Source organism: Pseudophryne corroboree, chromosome 2 (assembly GCF_028390025.1).
Source record: "Pseudophryne corroboree isolate aPseCor3 chromosome 2, aPseCor3.hap2, whole genome shotgun sequence".
Lineage (NCBI taxonomy): Eukaryota > Metazoa > Chordata > Amphibia > Anura > Myobatrachidae > Pseudophryne > Pseudophryne corroboree.
In genome coordinates, this window is record NC_086445.1 from 319,119,854 (window position 1) to 319,146,583 (window position 26,730).

A 26,730-nucleotide genomic window follows, 5' to 3' on the forward strand; every position below is an offset into this window, starting at 1 on the left:
AACTGAGGCTTGGAGGAGGGTCATAGGGGGAGGAGCCAGTGCACACCAGATAGTCCTAATTCTTTCTTTAGATGTGCCCAGTCTCCTGCGGAGCCATCTATTCCCCATGGTCCTTACGGAGTTCCCAGCATCCACTAGGACGTCAGAGAAATATATATATACATTTGACAGCTGTTTATCATCAATGGAAACCATCTGGTTCTCCCCCATCAATGGTAAAAGTAGTTACCATCGGTCATAGACCATCCCTAGGCAGAAGCATTACATTTGGACAGGAAGATGAGCTGAGCAGCAGCAATGAGGATAGACCTTGGTGTGGCAGGAAATGATGGCGTTAGATAACAGAAAATAAGATTTTACTTACCGATAAATCTATTTCTCGGAGTCCGTAGTGGATGCTGGGGTTCCTGAAAGGACCATGGGGAATAGCGGCTCCGCAGGAGACAGGGCACAAAAAGTAAAGCTTTTCCGATCAGGTGGTGTGCACTGGCTCCTCCCCCTATGACCCTCCTCCAGACTCCAGTTAGGTACTGTGCCCGGACGAGCGTACACAATAAGGGAGGATTTTGAATCCCGGGTAAGACTCATACCAGCCACACCAATCACACCGTACAACTTGTGATCTAAACCCAGTTAACAGTATGATAACAGCGGAGCCTCTGAAAGATGGCTTCCTTTAACAATAACCCGAATTAGTTAACAATAACTATGTACAACTTATGCAGATAATCCGCACTTGGGATGGGCGCCCAGCATCCACTACGGACTCCGAGAAATAGATTTATCGGTAAGTAAAATCTTATTTTCTCTATCGTCCTAGTGGATGCTGGGGTTCCTGAAAGGACCATGGGGATTATACCAAAGCTCCCAAACGGGCGGGAGAGTGCGGATGACTCTGCAGCACCGAATGAGAGAACTCCAGGTCCTCCTTAGCCAGAGTATCAAATTTGTAAAATTTTACAAACGTGTTCTCCCCTGACCACGTAGCTGCTCGGCAAAGTTGTAATGCCGAGACCCCTCGGGCAGCCGCCCAAGATGAGCCCACCTTCCTTGTGGAGTGGGCCTTTACAGATTTAGGCTGTGGCAAGCCTGCCACAGAATGTGCAAGTTGGATTGTGCTACAGATCCAACGAGCAATCGTCTGCTTAGACGCAGGAGCACCCATCTTGTTGGGTGCATACAATATAAACAACGAGTCAGATTTTCTGACTCCAGCTGTCCTTGCAATATATATTTTTAATGCTCTGACAACGTCCAGTAACTTGGAGTCCTCCAAGTCACTTGTAGCCGCAGGCACTACAATAGGCTGGTTCAGATGAAATGCTGACACCACCTTAGGGAGAAAATGCGGACGAGTCCGCAGTTCTGCCCTGTCCGAATGGAAAATCAGATATGGGCTTTTGTAAGATAAAGCTGCCAATTCTGACACTCTCCTGGCAGAAGCCAGGGCTAGAAGCATGGTCACTTTCCATGTGAGATATTTCAAATCCACCTTTTTTAGTGGTTCAAACCAATGAGATTTTAGGAAGTCCAAAACCACATTTAGATCCCACGGTGCCACTGGAGGCACCACAGGAGGCTGAATATGCAGCACTCCCTTAACAAAGGTCTGGACTTCAGGGACTGAAGCCAATTCTTTTTGAAAGAAAATCGACAGGGCCGAAATTTGAACCTTAATAGATCCCAATTTGAGACCCATTGACAATCCTGATTGCAGGAAATGTAGGAATCGACCCAGTTGAAATTCCTCCGTCGGAGCACTCCGATCTTCGCACCACGCAACATATTTTCGCCAAATTCGGTGATAATGTTGCACGGTTACTTCCTTCCTTGCTTTAATCAAAGTAGGAATGACTTCTTCCGGCATGCCTCTTTCCTTTAGGATCCGGCGTTCAACCGCCATGCCGTCAAACGCAGCCGCGGTAAGTCTTGAAACAGACAGGGACCCTGCTGAAGCAAGTCCCTCCTTAGAGGTAGAGGCCACGGATCTTCCGTGATCATCTCTTGAAGTTCCGGGTACCAAGTCCTCCTTGGCCAATCCGGAACCACTAGTATCGTTCTTACGCCTCTTTGCCGTATAATTCTCAATACTTTTGGTATGAGAGGCAGAGGAGGAAACACATACACCGACTGGTACACCCAAGGCGTTACCAGCGCGTCCACAGCTATTGCCTGCGGATCTCTTGACCTGGCGCAATACCTGTCCAGTTTTTTGTTGAGGCGAGACGCCATCATGTCCACCATTGGTCTTTCCCAACGGGTTACCAGCATGTGGAAGACTTCTGGATGAAGTCCCCACTCTCCCGGGTGAAGATCGTGTCTGCTGAGGAAGTCTGCTTCCCAGTTGTCCACTCCCGGGATGAACACTGCTGACAGTGCTATCACATGATTCTCTGCCCAGCGAAGAATCCTTGCAGCTTCTGCCATTGCCCTCCTGCTTCTTGTGCCGCCCTGTCTGTTCACATGGGCGACTGCCGTGATGTTGTCCGACTGGATCAATACCGGTTTTCCCTGAAGCAGAGGTTCTGCCTGGTTTAGAGCATTGTATATTGCTCTTAGTTCCAGAATGTTTATGTGAAGAGACGTTTCCAGGCTCGTCCATACTCCCTGGAAGTTTCTTCCTTGTGTGACTGCTCCCCAGCCTCTCAGGCTGGCGTCCGTGGTCACCAGGATCCAATCCTGTATTCCGAATCTGCGGCCCTCCAATAGATGAGCACTCTGCAACCACCACAGAAGAGACACCCTTGTCCTTGGAGACAGGGTTATCCGTAGGTGCATCTGAAGATGCGACCCTGACCATTTGTCCAACAGATCCCTTTGGAAAATTCTTGCGTGGAATCTGCCGAATGGAATCGCTTCGTAAGAAGCCACCATTTTTCCCAGGACTCTTGTGCATTGATGTACAGACACCTTTCCTGGTTTTAGGAGGTTCCTGACAAGCTCGGATAACTCCTTGGCTTTTTCCTCCGGAAGAAAAACCTTTTTCTGAACCGTGTCCAGAATCATCCCTAGGAACAGCAGACGAGTTGTCGGCATTAACTGGGATTTTGGAATATTCAGAATCCACCCGTGCTGTTTTAGCACTTCTTGAGACAGTGCTAATCCCATCTCTAGCTGTTCTCTGGACCTCGCCCTTATTAGGAGATCGTCCAAGTATGGGATAATTAATACGCCTTTTCTTCGAAGAAGAATCATCATCTCGGCCATTACCTTTGTAAAGATCCGAGGTGCCGTGGACAATCCGAACGGCAGCGTCTGAAACTGATAGTGACAGTTTTGTACAACGAACCTGAGGTACCCCTGGTGTGAGGGGTAAATTGGAACGTGGAGATACGCATCCTTGATGTCCAAGGATACCATAAAGTCCCCCTCTTCCAGGTTCGCTATCACTGCTCTGAGTGACTCCATTTTGAACTTGAACTTCTTTATGTACAGGTTCAAGGACTTCAGATTTAGAATAGGCCTTACCGAGCCATCCGGCTTCGGTACCACAAAAAGAGTGGAATAATACCCCTTCCCTTGTTGCAGAAGAGGTACCTTGACTATCACCTGCTGAGAGTACAGCTTGTGAATGGCTTCCAACACCGTCTCCCTTTCGGAGGGGGACGTTGGTAAAGCAGACCTCAGGAAACGGCGAGGTGGATCTGTCTCTAATTCCAACCTGTATCCCTGAGATATTATCTGCAGGATCCAGGGATCTACTTGCGAGTGAGCCCACTGCGCGCTGTAATTTTTGAGACGACCGCCCACCGTCCCCGAGTCCGCTTGAGAAGCCCCAGCGTCATGCTGAGGCTTTTGTAGAAGCCGGGGAGGGCTTCTGATCCTGGGAAGGAGCTGCGTGTTGCTGTCTCTTCCCTCGACCTTTGCCTCGTGGCAAATATGAATAGCCCTTTGCTCTCTTATTTTTAAAGGAACGAAAGGGCTGCGGTTGAAAAGTCGGTGCCTTTTTCTGTTGGGGAGTGACTTGAGGTAGAAAGGTGGATTTCCCGGCTGTAGCCGTGGCCACCAAATCTGATAGACCGACTCCAAATAACTCCTCCCCCTTATACGGCAAAACTTCCATATGCCGTTTTGAATCCGCATCGCCTGTCCACTGTCGCGTCCATAAAGCTCTTCTGGCCGAAATGGACATAGCACTTACCCGTGATGCCAGTGTGCATATATCCCTCTGTGCATCACGCATATAAAGAAATGCATCCTTTATTTGTTCTAACGACAGTAAAATATTGTCCCTGTCCAGGGTATCAATATTTTCAATCAGGGATTCTGACCAAACTACCCCCGCACTGCCCATCCAGGCAGTTGCTACAGCTGGTCGTAGTATAACACCTGCATGTGTGTATATACTTTTTTGGATATTTTCCATCCTCCTATCTGATGGATCTTTAAGTGCGGCCGTCTCAGGAGAGGGTAACGCCACTTGTTTAGATAAGCGTGTTAGCGCCTTGTCCACCCTAGGAGGTGTTTCCCAGCGCTCCCTAACCTCTGGCGGGAAAGGGTATAATGCCAATAATTTCTTTGAAATTATCAGCTTTTTATCAGGGGCAACCCACGCTTCATTACACACGTCATTTAGTTCTTCTGATTCAGGAAAAACTATAGGTAGTTTTTTCATACCCCACATAATACCCTGTTTAGTGGTACCTGTAGTATCAGCTAAATGTAACGCCTCCTTCATTGCCAAAATCATATAACGTGTGGCCCTACTGGAAAATACGGTTGATTCGTCACCGTCACCACTGGAGTCATCGCCTGTGTCTGGGTCTGTGTCGACCGACTGAGGCAAAGGGCGTTTCACAGCCCCTGACGGTGTTTGAGTCGCCTGGACAGGCACTAATTGATTGTCCGGCCGTCTCATGTCGTCAAACGACTGCTTTAGCGTGTTGACACTATCCCGTAGTTCCATAAATAAAGGCATCCATTCTGGTGTCGACCCCCTAGGAGGTGACATCCCCATATTTGGCAATTGCTCCGCCTCCACACCAATATCGTCCTCATACATGTCGACACACACGTACCGACACACAGCAGACACACAGGGAATGCTCCTAATGAAGACAGGACCCACTAGCCCTTTGGGGAGACAGAGGGAGAGTTTGCCAGCACACACCAAAAGCGCTATATATATATCAGGGATAGCCTTATAATAAGTGCTCCCCTATAGCTGCTTTGTTATATAAAAATATCGCCATAAATTTGCCCCCCCTCTCTGTTTTACCCTGTTTCTGTAGTGCAGTGCAGGGGAGAGACCTGGGAGCCGTCCTGACCAGCGGAGCTGTGAGAGGAAATGGCGCCGTGTGCTGAGGAGATAGGCCCCGCCCTTTTTCCGGCGGGCTCGTCTCCCGCTATTTTGAGAAATCAGGCAGGGGTTAAATATCTCCATATAGCCTCTAGGGCTATATGTGAGGTATTTTTAGCCTTTATAGGTACTATTTTGCCTCCCAGGGCGCCCCCCTCCCAGCGCCCTGCACCCTCAGTGACTGCCGTGTGAAGTGTGCTGAGAGGAAAATGGCGCACAGCTGCAGTGCTGTGCGCTACCTTTAGAAGACTGCAGGAGTCTTCAGCCGCCGATTCTGGACCTCTTCTGTCTTCAGCATCTGCAAGGGGGCCGGCGGCGCGGCTCCGGTGACCATCCAGGCTGTACCTGTGATCGTCCCTCTGGAGCTTGATGTCCAGTAGCCAAGAAGCCAATCCATCCTGCACGCAGGTGAGTTGACTCCTTCTCCCCTCAGTCCCTCGCTGCAGTGATCCTGTTGCCAGCAGGAATCACTGTAACATAAAAAACCTAGCTAAACTTTCTCTAAGCAGCTCTTTAGGAGAGCCACCTAGATTGCACCCTTCTCGGCCGGGCACAAAAATCTAACTGGAGTCTGGAGGAGGGTCATAGGGGGAGGAGCCAGTGCACACCACCTGATCGGAAAAGCTTTACTTTTTGTGCCCTGTCTCCTGCGGAGCCGCTATTCCCCATGGTCCTTTCAGGAACCCCAGCATCCACTAGGACGATAGAGAAAATTACGGTATGATCAGTCAGTGAATGAGGGTCTTCATTGATTCGAAGGCAACAAGGGATCCACCCTCTCCCAGAAACATGGTCATCAATTCCCAATCTCAATAAGACAAATAGAGGCTATATCTAAGGCACAATAGACTTCTCTAATATTATATTGTCAATTATTTAATGGTACCATATCACTGTCCCATATATAATTTTTACATAGACTTTGAGATTACTATTCACATATATAGATACATATTTTGAAATAGATAACAGAACAAGAAGTTTGCAAATTTTCTATTAAAAATAAGATTTTACTTACCGATAAATCTATTTCTCGGAGTCCGTAGTGGATGCTGGGGTTCCTGAAAGGACCATGGGGAATAGCGGCTCCGCAGGAGACAGGGCACAAAAAGTAAAGCTTTTTCCGATCAGGTGGTGTGCACTGGCTCCTCCCCCTATGACCCTCCTCCAGACTCCAGTTAGGTACTGTGCCCGGACGAGCGTACACAATAAGGGAGGATTTTGAATCCCGGGTAAGACTCATACCAGCCACACCAATCACACCGTACAACTTGTGATCTAAACCCAGTTAACAGTATGATAACAGCGGAGCCTCTGAAAGATGGCTTCCTACAACAATAACCCGAATAAGTTAACAATAACTATGTACAATTTATGCAGATAATCCGCACTTGGGATGGGCGCCCAGCATCCACTACGGACTCCGAGAAATAGATTTATCGGTAAGTAAAATCTTATTTTCTCTATCGTCCTAGTGGATGCTGGGGTTCCTGAAAGGACCATGGGGATTATACCAAAGCTCCCAAACGGGCGGGAGAGTGCGGATGACTCTGCAGCACCGAATGAGAGAACTCCAGGTCCTCCTTAGCCAGAGTATCAAATTTGTAAAATTTTACAAACGTGTTCTCCCCTGACCACGTAGCTGCTCGGCAAAGTTGTAATGCCGAGACCCCTCGGGCAGCCGCCCAAGATGAGCCCACCTTCCTTGTGGAGTGGGCCTTTACAGATTTAGGCTGTGGCAGGCCTGCCACAGAATGTGCCAGTTGGATTGTGCTACAGATCCAACGAGCAATCGTCTGCTTAGACGCAGGAGCACCCATCTTGTTGGGTGCATACAATATAAACAACGAGTCAGATTTTCTGACTCCAGCTGTTCTTGCAATATATATTTTTAATGCTCTGACAACGTCCAGTAACTTGGAGTCCTCCAAGTCACTTGTAGCCGCAGGCACTACAATAGGCTGGTTCAGATGAAATGCTGACACCACCTTAGGGAGAAAATGCGGACGAGTCCGCAGTTCTGCCCTGTCCGAATGGAAAATCAGATATGGGCTTTTGTAAGATAAAGCTGCCAATTCTGACACTCTCCTGGCAGAAGCCAGGGCTAGAAGCATGGTCACTTTCCAAGTGAGATATTTCAAATCCACCTTATTTAGTGGTTCAAACCAATGAGATTTTAGAAAATCCAAAACTACATTGAGATCCCACGGTGCCACTGGAGGCACCACAGGAGGCTGTATATGCAGCACTCCCTTCACAAAGGTCTGGACTTCAGGGACTGAAGCCAATTCTTTTTGAAAGAAAAATCGACAGGGCCGAAATTTGAACCTTAATAGATCCCAATTTGAGACCCATAGACAATCCTGATTGCAGGAAATGTAGGAATCGACCCAGTTGAAATTCCTCCGTCGGAGCACTCCGATCTTCGCACCACGCAACATATTTTCGCCAAATTCGGTGATAATGTTGCACGGTTACTTCTTTCCTTGCTTTAATCAAAGTAGGAATGACTTCTTCCGGCATGCCTTTTTCCATTAGGATCCGGCGTTCAACCGCCATGCCGTCAAACGCAGCCGCGGTAAGTCTTGAAACAGACAGGGACCCTGCTGAAGCAAGTCCCTCCTTAGAGGTAGAGGCCACGGATCTTCCGTGATCATCTCTTGAAGTTCCGGGTACCAAGTCCTTCTTGGCCAATCCGGAACCACTAGTATCGTTCTTACGCCTCTTTGCCGTATAATTCTCAATACTTTTGGTATGAGAGGCAGAGGAGGAAACACATACACCGACTGGTACACCCAAGGCGTTACCAGCGCGTCCACAGCTATTGCCTGCGGATCTCTTGACCTGGCGCAATACCTGTCCAGTTTTTTGTTGAGGCGAGACGCCATCATGTCCACCATTGGTATTTCCCAATGGGTTACCAGCATGTGGAAGACTTCTGGATGAAGTCCCCACTCTCCCGGGTGAAGATCGTGTCTGCTGAGGAAGTCTGCTTCCCAGTTGTCCACTCCCGGGATGAACACTGCTGATAGCGCTATCACATGATTCTCTGCCCAGCGAAGAATCCTTGCAGCTTCTGCCATTGCACTCCTGCTTCTTGTGCCGCCCTGTCTGTTCACATGGGCGACTGCCGTGATGTTGTCCGACTGGATCAACACCGGTTTTCCCTGAAGCAGAGGTTCTGCCTGGCTTAGAGCATTGTATATTGCTCTTAGTTCCAGAATGTTTATGTGAAGAGACGTTTCCAGGCTCGTCCATACTCCCTGGAAGTTTCTTCCTTGTGTGACTGCTCCCCAGCCTCTCAGGCTGGCGTCCGTGGTCACCAGGATCCAATCCTGTATGCCGAATCTGCGGCCCTCCAATAGATGAGGACTCTGCAACCACCACAGAAGAGACACCCTTGTCCTTGGAGACAGGGTTATCCGTAGGTGCATCTGAAGATGCGACCCTGACCATTTGTCCAACAGATCCCTTTGGAAAATTCTTGCGTGGAATCTGCCGAATGGAATTGCTTCGTAAGAAGCTACCATTTTTCCCAGGACTCTTGTGCATTGATGTACAGACACCTTTCCTGGTTTTAGGAGGTTCCTGACAAGCTCGGATAACTCCTTGGCTTTTTCCTCCGGGAGAAAAACCTTTTTCTGAACCGTGTCCAGAATCATCCCTAGGAACAGCAGACGAGTTGTCGGCATTAACTGGGATTTTGGAATATTCAGAATCCACCCGTGCTGTTTTAGCACTTCTTGAGACAGTGCTAATCCCATCTCTAGCTGTTCTCTGGACCTCGCCCTTATTAGGAGATCGTCCAAGTATGGGATAATTAATACGCCTTTTCTTCGAAGAAGAATCATCATCTCGGCCATTACCTTTGTAAAGATCCGAGGTGCCGTGGACAATCCGAACGGCAGCGTCTGAAACTGATAGTGACAGTTTTGTACAACGAACCTGAGGTACCCCTGGTGTGAGGGGTAAATTGGAACGAGGAGATACGCATCCTTGATGTCCAAGGATACCATAAAGTCCCCCTCTTCCAGGTTCGCTATCACTGCTCTGAGTGACTCCATTTTGAACTTGAACTTCTTTATGTACAGGTTCAAGGACTTCAGATTTAGAATAGGCCTTACCGAGCCATCCGGCTTCGGTACCACAAAAAGAGTGGAATAATACCCCTTCCCTTGTTGTAGAAGAGGTACCTTGACTATCACCTGCTGAGAGTACAGCTTGTGAATGGCTTCCAAAACCGTCTCCCTTTCGGAGGGGGACGTTGGTAAAGCAGACTTCAGGAAACGGCGAGGTGGATCCGTCTCTAATTCCAACCTGTACCCTTGAGATATTATCTGCAGGATCCAGGGATCTACCTGCGAGTGAGCCCACTGCGCGCTGTAATTTTTGAGACGACCGCCCACCATCCCCGAGTCCGCTTGAGGAGCCCCAGCGTCATGCTGAGGCTTTTGTAGAAGCCGGGGAGGGCTTCTGTTCCTGGGAAGGAGCTGCGTGTTGCAGTCTCTTCCCTCGACCTTTGCCTCGTGGCAGATATGAATAGCCCTTTGCTCTCTTATTTTTAAAGGAACGAAAGGGCTGCGGTTGAAAAGTCGGTGCCTTTTTCTGTGGGGGAGTGACTTGAGGTAGAAAGGTGGATTTCCCGGCTGTAGCCGTGGCCACCAAATCTGATAGACCGACTCCAAATAACTCCTCCCCTTTATACGGCAAAACTTCCATATGCCGTTTTGAATCCGCATCACCTGACCACTGTCGCGTCCATAAAGCTCTTCTGGCCGAAATGGACATAGCACTTACCCGTGATGCCAGTGTGCAGATATCCCTCTGTGCATCACGCATATAAAGAAATGCATCCTTTATTTGTTCTAACGACAGTAAAATATTGTCCCTGTCCAGGGTATCAATATTTTCAATCAGGGACTCTGACCAAACTACCCCAGCACTGCCCATCCAGGCAGTCGCTACAGCTGGTCGTAGTATAACACCTGCATGTGTGTATATACTTTTTTGGATATTTTCCATCCTCCTATCTGATGGATCTTTAAGTGCGGCCGTCTCAGGAGAGGGTAACGCCACTTGTTTAGATAAGCGTGTTAGCGCCTTGTCCACCCTAGGAGGTGTTTCCCAGCGCTCCCTAACCTCTGGCGGGAAAGGGTATAATGCCAATAATTTCTTTGAAATTATCAGTTTTTTATCAGGGGCAACCCACGCTTCATTACACACGTCATTTAATTCTTCTGATTCAGGAAAAACTATAGGTAGTTTTTTCATACCCCACATAATACCCTGTTTAGTGGTACCTGTAGTATCAGCTAAATGTAACGCCTCCTTCATTGCCAAAATCATATAACGTGTGGCCCTACTGGAAAATACGGTTGATTCGTCACCGTCACCACTGGAGTCATCGCCTGTGTCTGGGTCTGTGTCGACCGACTGAGGCAAAGGGCGTTTCACAGCCCCTGACGGTGTTTGAGTCGCCTGGACAGGCACTAATTGATTGTCCGGCCGCCTCATGTTGTCAAACGACTGCTTTAGCGTGTTGACACTATCCCGTAGTTCCATAAATAAAGGCATCCATTCCGGTGTCGACTCCCTAGGGGGTGACATCCTCATATTTGGCAATTGCTCCGCCTCCACACCAATATCGTCCTCATACATGTCGACACACACGTACCGACACACAGCAGACACACAGGGAATGCTCCTAACGAAGACAGGACCCACTAGCCCTTTGGGGAGACAGAGGGAGAGTTTGCCAGCACACACCAAAAGCGCTATATATATATCAGGGATAGCCTTATAATAAGTGCTCCCTTATAGCTGCTTTGTTATATCAAATTATCGCCATAAATGTGCCCCCCCCTCTCTGTTTTACCCTGTTTCTGTAGTGCAGTGCAGGGGAGAGACTTGGGAGCCGTCCTGACCAGCGGAACTGTGAGAGGAAATGGCGCCGTGTGCTGAGGAGATAGGCCCCGCCCCTTTTCTGGCGGGCTCGTCTCCCGCTATTTAGAGAAATTAGGCAGGGGTTAAATATCTCCATATAGCCTCTAGGGCTATATGTGAGGTATTTTTAGCCTTTATAGGTAATCATTTTGCCTCCCAGGGCGCCCCCCTCCCAGCGCCCTGCACCCTCAGTGACTGCCGTGTGAAGTGTGCTGAGAGGAAAATGGCGCACAGCTGCAGTGCTGTGCGCTACCTTTTGAAGACTGCAGGAGTCTTCAGCCGCCGATTCTGGACCTCTTCTGTCTTCAGCATCTGCAAGGGGGCCGGCGGCGTGGCTCCGGTGACCATCCAGGCTGTACCCGTGATCGTCCCTCTGGAGCTTGATGTCCAGTAGCCAAGAAGCCAATCCATCCTGCACGCAGGTGAGTTGACTCCTTCTCCCCTCAGTCCCTCGCTGCAGTGATCCTGTTGCCAGCAGGAATCACTGTAAAATAAAAAACCTAGCTAAACTTTTTCTAAGCAGCTCTTTAGGAGAGCCACCTAGATTGCACCCTTCTCGGCCGGGCACAAAATCTAACTGGAGTCTGGAGGAGGGTCATAGGGGGAGGAGCCAGTGCACACCACCTGATCGGAAAAAGCTTTACTTTTTGTGCCCTGTCTCCTGCGGAGCCGCTATTCCCCATGGTCCTTTCAGGAACCCCAGCATCCACTAGGACGATAGAGAAACACTATTCTATTGAATTCAAAATGGCTGTAGCTAGTATATGAAGAGGGCTAACTTTTCACCTATTACTGTATTGAGAGAGTAATAAAATGCAACAGATGGAACATCCTTTATCAGTGATGAAAACACAATTAACTTGCATAAGAAAATGTCTAGGCGAGAGGTCATCCAGTGAACAAACACATGACATGGGGGGTCATTCAGATCTGATCACTAGGCAGCGATTTTTGTTGTCCTGCGTTCAGATAGTCGCCGCCTACAGTGTGAGTGTATTTTAGCTGTGCAAGTGTGCGAACGCATGTGTAGCAGAGCTGCGCAAACTGATTTTGTGCAGTCTCTGCGAGGCCCGGGACTTACTCGGCCGCTGTGATCACATCAGTCTGTTCGGGACCAGGATTGACATCAGACACCCTCCCTTCAAATGCTTGGACACACCTGCATTTTTCCAGACACTCCCTGAAAACGGTCAGTTGCCACCCACAAACGCCTTCTTCCTGTCAATCTCCTGAAGGGGAAGAGCCGCAGTCAGACGGGGAGAGCAGCGCCAGAGGATGTGTCACAGCTGCCGCTGAGCAGCGTCCACACGGCTCCAGCAAGCAAGAACGCCTGTGTAAATGGATCATTCACACAATCCCGTCACAGGGCGCCGATCCCCGTTGCAGCAGTGCAGCTCGGATCTGATCACCCGCTAATGCACAGCAGTGATCAGATCTGAATGACCCCCATGGAGAGCCCGCACAGAAGCTTTAGGAGTCTATAACTGTCCAGCCATGAAAACACAGCAGTCAGGAGGTCATGCTGAACCAGCAGGATATTAAAGTGAATGGGGAATGCTGCTACTCTCACACACCAGGGTGGTTCCTTTGTCAATAACTAGTACAATGTTTTTTGTTTTGTTTTTTATACTGTAAGAAAGTAACAAGACAACATCTCTTGTTGCAAGTTACCAGAATTGATTCTACAAACTTGCATGGGGCCTAGTATTTTTTAGTTGCAATACCAATGTTTTACTACTCTTCTAAACATTTTATTACTGTATGTCATTTTTGAATATATATTTCTATTAACACTGTGGCTATATTATCTAAGTAAATATAAAAATTCTGTCTTGTGCACTCTGATTTGGAACCTACCCTAACAGCAAGTATAAATCTATAGAAATCTGGGCATGATTCAGAGAGGAATACAGTCCAGCTCGGTGCTGCGTCTTTGGATGCAGATGTGAGCGCATATGCAAATGCCATCACAGATACTGTCTGCGCCCGAAGATGCAGCATTGGATCACCATCATCAGATCATGGTCATCAGAAGTCGGAGTAATGATGTGATTCCCGTGCTGTGCTTGGTTCCTTTTACATCTTAGGGGGTTATTCAGGTCTGTTAGGAAACAAACAAAAGCACACTACTGGGCAAAAATAAGAATTTACTTACCGATAATTCTATTTCTCGTAGTCCGTAGTGGATGCTGGGGACTCCGTAAGGACCGAGGGGAATAGCGGCTCCGCAGGAGACAGGGCACAAAAGTAAAAGCTTTAGGATCAGGTGGTGTGCACTGGCTCCTCCCCCTATGACCCTCCTCCAAGCCTCCGTTAGGATACTGTGCCCGGACGAGCGTACACAATAAGGAAGGATTTTGAATCCCGGGTAAGACTCATACCAGCCACACCAATCACACTGTACAACCTGTGATCTGAACCCAGTTAACAGCATGATAACAGCGGAGCCTCTGAAAAGATGGCTCACAACAATAATAACCCGATTTTTGTAACAATAACTATGTACAAGTATTGCAGACAATCCGCACTTGGGATGGGCGCCCAGCATCCACTACGGACTACGAGAAATAGAATTATCGGTAAGTAAATTCTTATTTTCTCTGACGTCCTAAGTGGATGCTGGGGACTCCGTAAGGACCATGGGGATTATACCAAAGCTCCCAAACGGGCGGGAGAGTGCGGATGACTCTGCAGCACCGAATGAGAGAACTCCAGGTCCTCCTCAGCCAGGGTATCAAATTTGTAGAATTTTTCAAACGTGTTTGCCCCTGACCAAGTAGCAGCTCGGCAAAGTTGTAAAGCCGAGACCCCTCGGGCAGCCGCCCAAGATGAGCCCACCTTCCTTGTGGAGTGGGCATTTACAGATTTTTGGCTGTGGCAGGCCTGCCACAGAATGTGCAAGCTGAATTGTACTACACATCCAACTAGCAATCGTCTGCTTAGAAGCAAGAGCACCCAGTTTGTTGGGTGCATACAGGATAACAGCAAGTCAGTTTTCCTGACTCCAGCCGTCCTGGAAACCTATATTTTCAGGGCCCTGACAACATCTAGCAACTTGGAGTCCTCCAAGTCCCTAGTAGCCGCAGGTACCACAATAAGCTGGTTCAGGTGAAACGCTGACACCACCTTAGGGAGAAACTGGGGACGAGTCCGCAGCTCTGCCCTGTCCGAATGGACAATCAGATATGGGCTTTTGTGAGACAAAGCCGCCAATTCTGACACTCGCCTGGCCGAGGCCAGGGCCAACAGCATGGTCACTTTCCATGTGAGATATTTAAAATCCACAGATTTGAGCGGTTTAAACCAATGTGATTTGAGGAATCCCAGAACTACGTTGAGATCCCACAGTGCCACTGGAGGCACAAAAGGGGGTTGTATATGCAGTACTCCCTTGACAAACTTCTGGACTTCAGGAACTGAAGCCAATTCTTTCTGGAAGAAAATAGACAGGGCCGAAATTTGAACCTTAATGGACCCCAATTTGAGGCCCATAGACACTCCTGTTTGCAGGAAATGCAGGAATCGACCGAGTTGAAATTCCTCCGTGGGGGCCTTCCTGGCCTCACACCATGCAACATATTTTCGCCAAATGCGGTGATAATGTTGTGCGGTCACCTCCTTCCTGGCTCTGACCAGGGTAGGGATGACCTCTTCCGGAATGCCTTTTTCCCTTAGGATCCGGCGTTCAACCGCCATGCCGTCAAACGCAGCCGCGGTAAGTCTTGGAACAGACATGATCCTTGCTGAAGCAAGTCCCTTCTTAGTATCTCTTGAAGTTCCGGGTACCAAGTCCTTCTTGGCCAATCCGGAGCCACGAGTATAGTTCTTACTCCTCTCCGTCTTATAATTCTCAGTACCTTGGGTATGAGAGGCAGAGGAGGGAACACATACACCGACTGGTACACCCACGGTGTTACCAGAGCGTCCCAGCTATTGCCTGAGGGTCTCTTGACCTGGCGCAATACCTGTCCAGTTTTTTGTTCAGACGGGACGCCATCATGTCCACCTTTGGTCTTTCCCAACGGTTCACAATCATGTGGAAGACTTCCAGATGAAGTCCCCACTCTCCCGGGTGGAGGTCGTTCCTGCTGAGGAAGTCTGCTTCCCAGTTGTCCACTCCCGGAATGAACACCGCTGACAGTGTTATCACATGATTTTTCGCCCAGCGAAGAATCCTTGCTGCCATTGCCCTCCTGCTTCTTGTGCCGCCCTGTCTGTTTACGTGGGCGACTGCCGTGATGTTGTCCGACTGGATCAGCACCGGTTGACTTTGAAGCAGAGGTCTTCCTAGGCTCAGAGCATTGTAAATTGCCCTTAGCTCCAGTATATTTATGTGGAGAGAAGTCTCCAGACTTGACCACACTCCTTGGAGATTTCTTCCCTGTGTGACTGCTCCCCAGCCTCTCAGGCTGGCATCCGTGGTCACCAGAACCCAGTCCTGAATGCCGAATGTGCTGCCCTCTAGTAGATGAGCACTCTGCAGCCACCACAGAAGAGACACCCTTTTCCTTGGAGACAGGATTATCTGCTGATGCATCTGAAGATGCGATCCGGACCATTCGTCCAGCAGATCCCACTGAAAAATTCTTGCGTGAAATCTGCCGAATGGAATCGCTTCGTAAGAAGCCACCATTTTTCCCAGGACTCTTGTGCATTGATGCACTGACACTTGGCCTGGTTTTAGGAGGTTTCTGACTAGCTCGGATAACTCCCTGGCTTTCTCCTCCGGGAGAAACACCTTTTTCTGGACTGTGTCCAGAATCATCCCTAGGAACAGCAGACGTGTCGTCGGAATCAGCTGCGATTTTGGAATATTTAGAATCCACCCGTGCTGTCGTAGAACTACTTGAGATAGTGCTACTCCGACCTCCAACTGTTCTCTGGACCTTGCCCTTATCAGGAGATCGTCCAAGTAAGGGATAATTAAGACGCCTTTTCTTTGAAGAAGAATCATCATTTCGGCCTTTACCTTGGTAAAGACCCGGGGTGCCGTGGACAATCCAAACGGCAGCGTCTGAAACTGATAGTGACAGTTCTGTACCACGAACCTGAGGTACCCTTGGTGAGAAGGGCAAATTGGGACATGGAGGTAAGCATCCTTGATGTCCAGGGACACCATATAGTCCCCTTCTTCCTGGTTCGCTATCACTGCTCTGAGTGACTCCATCTTGATTTGAACCTTTGTATGTAAGTGTTCAAAGATTTCAGATTTAGAATAGGTCTCACCGAGCCGTCTGGCTTCAGTACCACAAATAGTGTGGAATAATACCCCTTTCCTTGTTGTAGGAGGGGTACTTTGATTATCACCTGCTGGGAATACAGCTTGTGAATTGTTTCCAATACTGCCTCCCTGTCGGAGGGAGACGTTGGTAAAGCAGACTTCAGGAACCTGCGAGGGGGAGACGTCTCGAATTTCCAATCTGTACCCCTGGGATACTACTTGTAGGATCCAGGGGTCCACTTGCTAGTGAGCCCACTGCACGCTGAAACTCTTGAGACGACCCCCCACCGCACCTGAGTCCGCTTGTACGGCCCCAGCGTCATGCTGAGGACTTGGCAGAAGCGGTGGAGGGCTTCTGTTCCTGGGAAGGGGCTGCCTGCTGCAGTCTTCTTCCCTTTCCTCTACCCCTGGGCAGATATGACTGGCCTTTTGCCCGCTTGCCCTTATGGGGACGAAAGGACTGAGGCTGAAAAGACGGTGTCTTTTTCTGCTGAGATGTGACTTGGGGTAAAAAAGGTGGATTTTCCAGCTGTTGCCGTGGCCACCAGGTCCGATGGACCAACCCCAAATAACTCCTCCCCTTTATACGGCAATACTTCCATGTGCCGTTTGGAATCTGCATCACCTGACCACTGTCGTGTCCATAAACATCTTCTGGCAGATATGGACATCGCACTTACTCTTGATGCCAGAGTGCAAATATCCCTCTGTGCATCACGCATATATAGAAATGCATCCTTTAAATGCTCTATAGTCAATAAAATACTGTCCCTGTCAAGGGTATCAATATTTTCAGTCAGGGAATCCGACCAAGCCACCCCAGCGCTGCACATCCAGGCTGAAGCGATCGCTGGTCGCAGTATAACACCAGTATGTGTGTATATACTTTTTAGGATATTTTCCAGCCTCCTATCAGCTGGCTCCTTGAGGGCGGCCGTATCTGGAGACGGTAACGCCACTTGTTTTGATAAGCGTGTGAGCGCCTTATCCACCCTAAGGGGTGTTTCCCAACGCGCCCTAACTTCTGGCGGGAAAGGGTATAACGCCAATAATTTTCTATCGGGGGAAACCCACGCATCATCACACACTTCATTTAATTTATCTGATTCAGGAAAAACTACAGGTAGTTTTTTCACACCCCACATAATACCCTTTTTTGTGGTACTTGTAGTATCAGAAATATGTAACACCTCCTTCATTGCCCTTAACATGTAACGTGTGGCCCTAATGGAAAATACGTTTGTTTCTTCACCGTCGACACTGGAGTCAGTGTCCGTGTCTGTGTCGACCGACTGAGGTAAATGGGCGTTTTAAAGCCCCTGACGGTGTTTAAGACGCCTGGACAGGTACTAATTGGTTTGCCGGCCGTCTCATGTCGTCAACCGACCTTGCAGCGTGTTGACATTATCACGTAATTCCCTAAATAAGCCATCCATTCCGGTGTCGACTCCCTAGAGAGTGACATCACCATTACAGGCAATTGCTCCGCCTCCTCACCAACATCGTCCTCATACATGTCGACACACACGTACCGACACACAGCACACACACAGGGAATGCTCTGATAGAGGACAGGACCCCACTAGCCCTTTGGGGAGACAGAGGGAGAGTTTGCCAGCACACACCAAAACGCTATAATTATACAGGGACAACCTTATATAAGTGTTTTCCCTTATAGCATCTTAATATATAATAATATCGCCAAATAAGTGCCCCCCCTCTCTGTTTTAACCCTGTTTCTGTAGTGCAGTGCAGGGGAGAGCCTGGGAGCCTTCCTAGCAGCGGAGCTGTGTAGGAAAATGGCGCTGTGTGCTGAGGAGAATAGGCCCCGCCCCCTTTTCGGCGGGCTTCTTCTCCCGTTTTTCTGACAACCTGGCAGGGGTTAAATACATCCATATAGCCCCAGAGGCTATATGTGATGTATTTTTAGCCAGCATAGGTACTTTCATTGCTGCCCAGGGCGCCCCCCCCCAGCGCCCTGCACCCTCAGTGACCGTTGGTGTGAAGTGTGCTGAGAGCAATGGCGCACAGCTGCCGTGCTGTGCGCTACCTTAAGAAGACTGGGAAGTCTTCAGCCGCCGATTTCTGGACCTCTTCTCTCTTCAGCATCTGCAAGGGGGTCGGCGGCGCGGCTCCGGTGGCCCATCCAGGCTGTACCTGTGATCGTCCCTCTGGAGCTAGTGTCCAGTAGCCTAAGAAGCCAATCCATCCTGCACGCAGGTGAGTTCACTTCTTCTCCCCTAAGTCCCTCGTTGCAGTGAGCCTGTTGCCAGCAGGACTCACTGAAAATAAAAAACCTAACTTTTACTCTAAGCAGCTCTTTAGGAGAGCCACCTAGATTGCACCCTTCTCGGCCGGGCACAAAAACCTAACTGAGGCTTGGAGGAGGGTCATAGGGGGAGGAGCCAGTGCACACCACCTGATCCTAAAGCTTTTACTTTTGTGCCCTGTCTCCTGCGGAGCCGCTATTCCCCTTGGTCCTTACGGAGTCCCCAGCATCCACTTAGGACGTCAGAGAAACTATGTTGCACTGCAGGTGGGACACACCTCTACAATTGTCAGGCTGTTCACCTGATATCGGGTGAACAATTGTATAGGTGTGTACTCTGCACTGATGCAGAAGCGTTACCCGATAAATGGCTTATAACGCTCCTGCATATTGTTGCATCTTATCATGTGCTGCACAGCCGACCTCCCGATCCTCATAGTGGAGCCGCTAAACAGGGCTGAAGGATAGGTGTATGCGGCCACTTCCACAGTGCACTGATATAAGGAGCGTATAGTATACACTAGGCGATTTTGAGCTCAAAGTAGCTCACTTCTTTAGACTTTTTGAGCTCAAAATCTCTTAGTTTTAGCGATGAGCGGTGACCGCTGATGCTCTCACCCGCATCACCACTGTCCGTCGCCCTGTTTTGCCAGCCGAGTGCAGAACTTTCCACAGTCTCCTACTGTGGAAATATATATTTATTTATAAATATTTATATAATTTTTTTTCAAGGTGGCAAAAGGTCATCATGCACTAAAAACATACACGTACAGGGCATGAGACTAGACAGGAAAGTTGCATTTGGCCATTCCTGTGACACATGATCAGCAGTCGGACACGCACACACAGCGGGGTCATGTGACCACCCAGCAGCAGCAGTGACAGCACAGCACGCAGATTGATTCTAGCATCTACCGCTTCAGCACGCAGCCCCCCTCCCCAGCTGCTGGCGGAGCCGCGCAGTATATACAGTACCTGTATGGCGTGTATGATGATCGCGGATTGCTCTCGCCTCCTAGTTACATTAGCCCGGCACCACAGTATTGTGGCTCAGCTCCCCGTCACAACGCAGCCCTCCTCCCGCACTCATTAGACAAATATCTCCTTGCCACTCAACACGGCCAAAAACACAACAGCGAGGAGGCCGCCGATGGTCACCGCAGGGGCACAGATCCAATCACGACAAAGCCTTTTTTCTGTACGGGTAGCTGTGGCGGTTGTCAGCCTCGCATTGTTATTGTTGTTGCTGTTCCCTCTGGTAAAATGGCGGCGATTGCGCGTAACCCGTCCAGAGATTTCAGTTGTTGTGGAATGACGGACTAGTACGGTCGCGCGCGTCGGGGGCGTGTCCTACTCGTAGGAGCGCGAACTGCACAGTCGCCCTGCTGTTCTGTCAGACTGTCACTGTCACATCTCCTCAGCTCAGCAGCAGCAGCAGCAGGTCTCGGGCTACCTCCTGTGTGGTGCTGCGCCATTAATCATCCCACTTGTTTGCAGTAAGAACTTCTTACAGACAGCTACGGAAAACACACCTTAAAGGTGCATACACACGGAGCGATATAACTGAGCGATTTTGACTATATAGTCAAAATCGCTCAGAAAGTTAGTGCAGATCGCTCCGTGTGTACACAGGCAGCGATAGCGATGCGCGTCCCCGCCAGGTCACTATCGCTGGGAAAAATAGTCAGTGCAGGCAAGTCAATTTTGGCTATGTCGCTGGGAAAGTTAGTTAAAATCGCTAGAGGCCAGCGATTTTTCCCAGCGATAGCGATGTTGCCGGCGGCGGTGGTGCGGGCGGCGGCGGTGCGGGCGGCGGCGGGTGGCGGTGTGGGCAGCGGCGGGTTGTGGCGGCGGTGCGGGCGGCGGCGGGTTGCGGTGTGGGCGGCGGCGGGTTGAGGCGGTGGTGCGGGCGGCGGAAATTTACCTTTATCTTGCAGAGTTTGGCAGCGGAGCGGTACCAGTTTCAAAAATGGCGCCTCAGCGTCATTTTTGAAATTCAAGATGGCCGCCACGAGCCAATCACGGCTCGCCGCGTCATCGCCCCGCCCCCTCCCGCTGACTTATATAAGCCAGCGCGAGGCAGCGGCTTTCAGTCCGACGGCGGAGGAGGAGCGGAGAAGAGCTCCTGAAGACTGAAGACGCCGTGGAAGTCCTGGATGGGCGGCGGCTATGCAAAAGAGCTTAGCAGCCGCCGCCCACCAGGTGAAGACGCCGGAGCAAGACCCCAGAAGCCCTGGGGAGGTGGCGCCCCCCCAGGTGAAGACGCCGGAAGCCCTGGGAAGGCGGCGGCCATGCAAAAGAGCTTAAAGGCCGCCGCCTCCCAGGTGAAGACCCAGTTTAATAAAGGATTTTTTAAAGAACGTGTCGTGGTTTTTTTCCAATATTTTCTTTACAGGTGGAGTACAGGTGCCAGTGGGCCCTTTATGTCCGGGCATGCTGGAACTTGTGGTTCTCCAAGTGCCAGCATGCTGGGGCAGGCTTGCTGGGACCTGTAGGCCACCTGTAAAGAACAATATTACTATTGAAAGGCTATCAGCCTCCCATCCACCGCCCACGGATGGGGGGGACAGCCTCGGGCTTCACCCCTGGCCCTTGGGTGGCTGGAGGGGGGGGACCCCTTGATTTAAGGGGTCCTCACTCCTCCAGTGTACCCCGGCCAGGGGTGACTAGTTGGGGGGGTAATGGCACGGCCGCAGGGACCAATATAAAAGTGTCCCTCGGCTGTGGCATTATCTCCCTGGCTAGTGGAGCCCGGTGCTGGTTTTAAAAATACGGGGGAACCTTATGTCTTTTGTCCCCCGTATTTTTTAAACCAGGACCGGACGCAGGGCCCGGTGCTGGTTGTCTAAATATGGGGGAACCCTACTCATTTTTTCCTCTGTATTTCTCTGACGTCCCAGTGGATGCTGGGAACTCCGTAAGGACCATGGGGAATAGCGGCTCCGCAGGAGACAGGGCACATCTAAAGAAAGCTTTAGGATCACCTGGTGTGCACTGGCTCCTCCCCCTATGACCCTCCTCCAAGCCTCAGTTAGATTTTCTGTGCCCGACGAGAAGGGTGCACACTAGGGGCTCTCCTGAGCTCTTTGTGAAAGTTTTAGTTTAGGTTTATTATTTTCAGTGAGACCTGCTGGCAACAGGCTCACTGCATCGAGGGACTAAGGGGAGAAGAAGCGAACTCACCTGCGTGCAGAGTGGATTGGGCTTCTTAGGCTACTGGACATTAGCTCCAGAGGGACGATCACAGGTTCAGCCTGGATGGGTCACCGGAGCCGCGCCGCCGGCCCCCTTACAGAGCCAGAACAGCGAAGAGGTCCGGAAAAATCGGCGGCAGAAGACTTTCCTGTCTTCAGATAAAGGTAGGCGCACAGCACCGCAGCTGTGCGCCATTGCTCTCAGCACACTTCACACTCCGGTCACTGAGGGTGCAGGGCGCTGGGGGGGCAGCGCCCTGAGACGCAATAAATCGATAGAAAACCTTTTATGGCTAAAATAAATGCATCACATATAACTCCTGGGCTATATGGATGCATTTAACCCCTGCCAAAACATACAAGAAAACGGATGATAAGGACGCCGAGAAAGGGGCGGAGCCTATCTCCTCAGCACACTGGCGCCATTTTCCCTCACAGCTCAGTTGGAGGGAAGCTCCCTGGCTCTCCCCTGCAGTCACTACACTACAGAAAGGGGTTAAAAAAGAGAGGGGGGCACAAATTAGGCGCAGTATAAACAATACATCAGCTATAAAGGGAAAAACACTTATATAAGGTTATCCCTGTATATATATAGCGCTCTGGTGTGTGCTGGCAAACTCTCCCTCTGTCTCCCCAAAGGGCTAGTGGGGTCCTGTCCTCTATCAGAGCATTCCCTGTGTGTGTGCTGTGTGTCGGTACGTTTGTGTCGACATGTATGAGGAGAAAAATGATGAGGAGACGGAGTAGAGTGTCTGTAATAGTGTTGTCACCCCCTGGGGGGTCGACACCTGAGTGGATGTACTGTTGAAATTGCGTGACAGTGTCAGCTTTGTATAAAAGACAGTGGTTGACATGAGACAGCCGGCTACTCAGCTTGTGCATGTCCAGACGTCTCATACAGGGGCTCTAAAGCGCCCGTTACCTCAGATACAGACGCCGACACGGATACTGACTCCTGTGTCGACGGTGAAGAGACAACCGTGATTTCCAATAGGGCCACACATTGCATGATTGAGGCAATGGAAAAAGTTTACACTCTTCTGATAATATAAATACCACCAAAAAAAGGGGTATTATGTTTGGTGAGGAAAAACTTCCTGTAGTTTTCCTGAATCTGAGAAATAAAATGAGGTGTGTGATGATGCGTGGGTTTCCCCCCGATAACAATTGATAATTTCTAAAAAGTTATTGGCAGTATACCTTTTCCCGCCAGAGGTTAGGGTGCGTTGGGAAACACCCCCTAGGGGGGATAAGGCGCTCACACGCTTGTAAGAACAAGGGCTCTACCCTCTCTGGAGATGGCCGCCCTTAGGGATCCTGCTGATAGAAAGCAGGAGGGTATCCTAAAATGTATTTACACACATACTGGTGTTATACTGCGACCAGCAATCGCCTCAGCCTGGATGTGCAGTGCTGGGTTGGCGTGGTCGGATTCCCTGACTGGAAATTTGATATCCTAGATAAGGACAGTATATTATTGCCTATAGAGCAATTAAAAGATGCATTTCTATATATGCATGATGCACAGCGGAATATTTGCCGACTGGCATCAAGTATAAGTGCGTTGTCCAATTATACCAGTAAAGTGGTCAGGTGATGCGGATTCCAAACGGCATTTGGAAGTATTGCCTTAAAAAAAAAAAAAAAAAAAAAAAAAAAGGGGATGTACCCCAGGTCGCCTCTCAAAATAAGACGCCGTATTATCAGGCGCAGTCCTGGTTGGCAAGCGGACAAAAGGGTTCCTCTTTTCTGCTCGTGACAGAGGGAGAGGAAAATGGCTGCAGAGATCAGCCAGTTCCCAGGAACAGAAACCCTTTTCCGCCTCTGCCAAGCTCTCAGTATGACGCTAGGGCTTTACAAGTTCAGGCACGGTGGGGGCCCGTTCTCAATGAATTTCAGTGGGCTCACTCGCAAGTAGACCCCTGGATCCTTCAGGTAATATTTCAGGGGTACAAATTGGAATTCGAGACGTATTCCCCTCGCCGTTTCCAAAAGTCTGTTTTACCGACGTCTCCCGCTGACAGGGAGGCAGTTTTGGAAGCCATTCACAAGCTGTATTCCCAGCAGGTGATAATTAAGGTACCCCTCCTGCAACAGGGAACGGGGTATTATTCCACACTATTGTGGTACCGAAGCCAGACGGCTCGGTGAGACCGATTTTAAAATCTAAAATCTTTGAACACTTACATACAGAGGTTCAAATTCAAAATTGAGTCACTCAGAGCAGTGATTGCAAACCTGGAAGAAGGGGACTACATGATGTCTCGGGACATCAAGGATGCTTACCTTCATGTCAAAATTTACCCTTCTCACCAAGGGTATCTCAGGTTATGGTACAGAACTGTCACTATCAGTTCAGACGCTGCCGTAGGGATGGTCCACGGCACCCCGGGTCTTTACTGAAGTAATGACCGTAATGATGATATTCCTTCGAAGGAAGGGAATTTTAGTTATCCTTTACTTGGACGATTCCCTGATAAGGGTGAGATCCAGGGAACAGTTGGAGATCGGTGTAGCACTACCTCAGGTAGTGTTGCGGCAGCACGATTGGATTCTCAATATTCCAAAATCGCAGCTGGTTCCGACGACTTGTCTTCTGTTCCTAGGGATGATCCTGGACACAGTCCAGAAAGAAGGTGTTTCTCCCGGAGGAGAAAGCCAGGGAGTTATCCGAGCTAGTCAGGAACCTCCTAAAACCGAACCAAGTCTCAGTGCATCAATGCACAAGGGTTCTGGGTAAAAATGGTGGCTTCCTACGAAGCAATCCCATTCGGCAGATTCCACGCAAGACTTTCCAGTGGAACCTACTGGACAAATGGTCCGGGTCTCATCTTCAGATGCTTCAGCGGATAACCCTGTCACCAGGGACAAGGGTATCCCTCCTGTGGTGGTTGCAGAGTGCTCATCTTCTAGAGGGCCGCAGATTCGGCATGCGGGACTGGGTCCTGGTGGCCACGGATGCCAGCCTGCGAGGCTGGGGAGCAGTCACACAGGGAAGGAATATCCAGGGCTTATGGTCAAGCCTGGAGACATCACTTCACATAAATGTCCTGAAACTAAGGGCCATTTTCAATGCTCTAAGCTTAGCAAGACCTCTGCTTCAAGGTCAGCCGGTGTTGATCCAGTCGGACAACATTACGACAGTCACCCACGTAAACAGACAGGGTGCCACAAGAAGCAGGAGGGCAATGGCAGAAGCTGCAAGGATTCTTCGCGGGGCGAAAAACCATGTGATAGCACTGTCAGCAGTTTTCATTCCGGGAGTGGACAACTGGGAAGCAGTTTTCCTCAGCACAACCTCCACCCGGGAGAGTAAGGACTTCACCCAGAAGTCTTCCACATGATTATAAACCGTTGGGAAAAACTCGACAGGTATTGCGCCACGTCAAGGGACCCTCAGGCAATAGCTGTAGATGCTCTGGTAACACCGTGGGTGTACCAATCAGTGTATGGGTTCCCTCCTCTGCCTCTCATACCCAAGGTACTGAGATTGATAAGATGGAGAGGAGTAAGCACTATATTAGTGGCTCCGGATTGGCCAAGAAGGAATTGGTAACCGGAACTTCAAGAGATGCTCACGGAGGATCCGTAGCCTCTACCTCTAAGAAGGGACCTGCTCCAGCAAGGACCTTGTCTGTTCCAAGACTTACCGCGGCTGCGTTGACGGCATGGCGGTTGAACGCCGGATCCTGAAGGAAAAAGGCATTCCGGATGAAGTCATCCCTATCCTGATCAAAGCCAGGAAGGATGTAACCGCAAAACATTATCACCGCATTTGGCGAAAATATGTTGCGTGGTGCGAGGCCAGTAAGGCTCGACGGAGAAAATTCAACTGGGTCGATTCCTACATTTCCTGCAAACAGGAGTATCTATGGGCCTGAAATTGGGGTCCATTAAGGTTCAAATTTCGGCTCTGTCAATTTTCTTCCAAAAAAGAACTAGCTTCAGTCCCTGAAGTTCAGACATTTGTTAAAGGGGTACTGCATATACAGCCTCCTTTTGTGCCTTTAGTGGCACTTTTGGGATCTCCAGGTGGTTTTTGGGTTCCAAAAGTCACATTGGTTTGACACACTTAAATCTGTGGAGTTAAAATATCTCACAGAAAAAGTGGTCATGCTGTTGGCTCTGGCCTGGGCCAGGCGCGTGTCAGAATTGGTGGCTTTATCCTGTAAAAGCCCTTATCTGATTTTCCATTCGGACAGGGCGGAATTGAGGACTCGTCCTCAGTTTCTCCCTAAGGTGGTTTCAGCGTTCACCTGAACCAAACCTATTGTGGTGCCTGCGGCTACTAGGGTCTTGGAGGACTCCAAGTTGCAAGACGTTGTCAGGACCCGGAAAATATATGTTTCCAGGACGGCTGGAGTCAGGAAATCTGACTCGCTGTTTATCCTCTATGCACCCAACTAGCTGGGTGCTCCTGCTTCTAAGCAGACTATTGCTCGTTGGATTTGTTGTAGTACAATTCAACTTGCACATTCTGTGGCAGGCCTGCCACAGCCAAAAATCTGTAAATGCCCACTCCACAAGGAAGGTGGGCTCATCTTGGGCAGCTGCCCGAGGGGTCTCGGCTTTACAACTTTGCCGAGCAGTTACTTGGTCAGGAGCAAATACGTTTGTAAAATTCTACAAATTTGATACCCTGGCTGAGGAGGACCGGGAGTTCTCTCATTGGGGGCTGCAGAGTCATCCGCACTCTCCCGCCCGTTTGGGAGCTTTGGTATAATCCCCATGGTCCTTACGGAGTTCCCAGCATCCACTAGGACGTCAGAGAAAATAAGAATTTACTTACCGATAATTCTATTTC

The 26,730-nt window shown here is 49.7% G+C and overlaps 1 protein-coding gene across 1 annotated transcript in view; it reads right to left on the reverse strand.

Moving 5' to 3' along the window:
* FBXL3 (F-box and leucine rich repeat protein 3) overlaps positions 1-20,057 on the reverse strand; it is a 70,760-nt gene extending 50,703 nt beyond the window's left edge. The window contains exon 1 of the mRNA XM_063952966.1: positions 19,708-20,057. The gene's annotated coding sequence lies outside the window, so the exon portion shown is untranslated. The remainder of the gene's footprint in view (positions 1-19,707) is intronic.
* Positions 20,058-26,730: the final 6,673 nt, after the last annotated feature.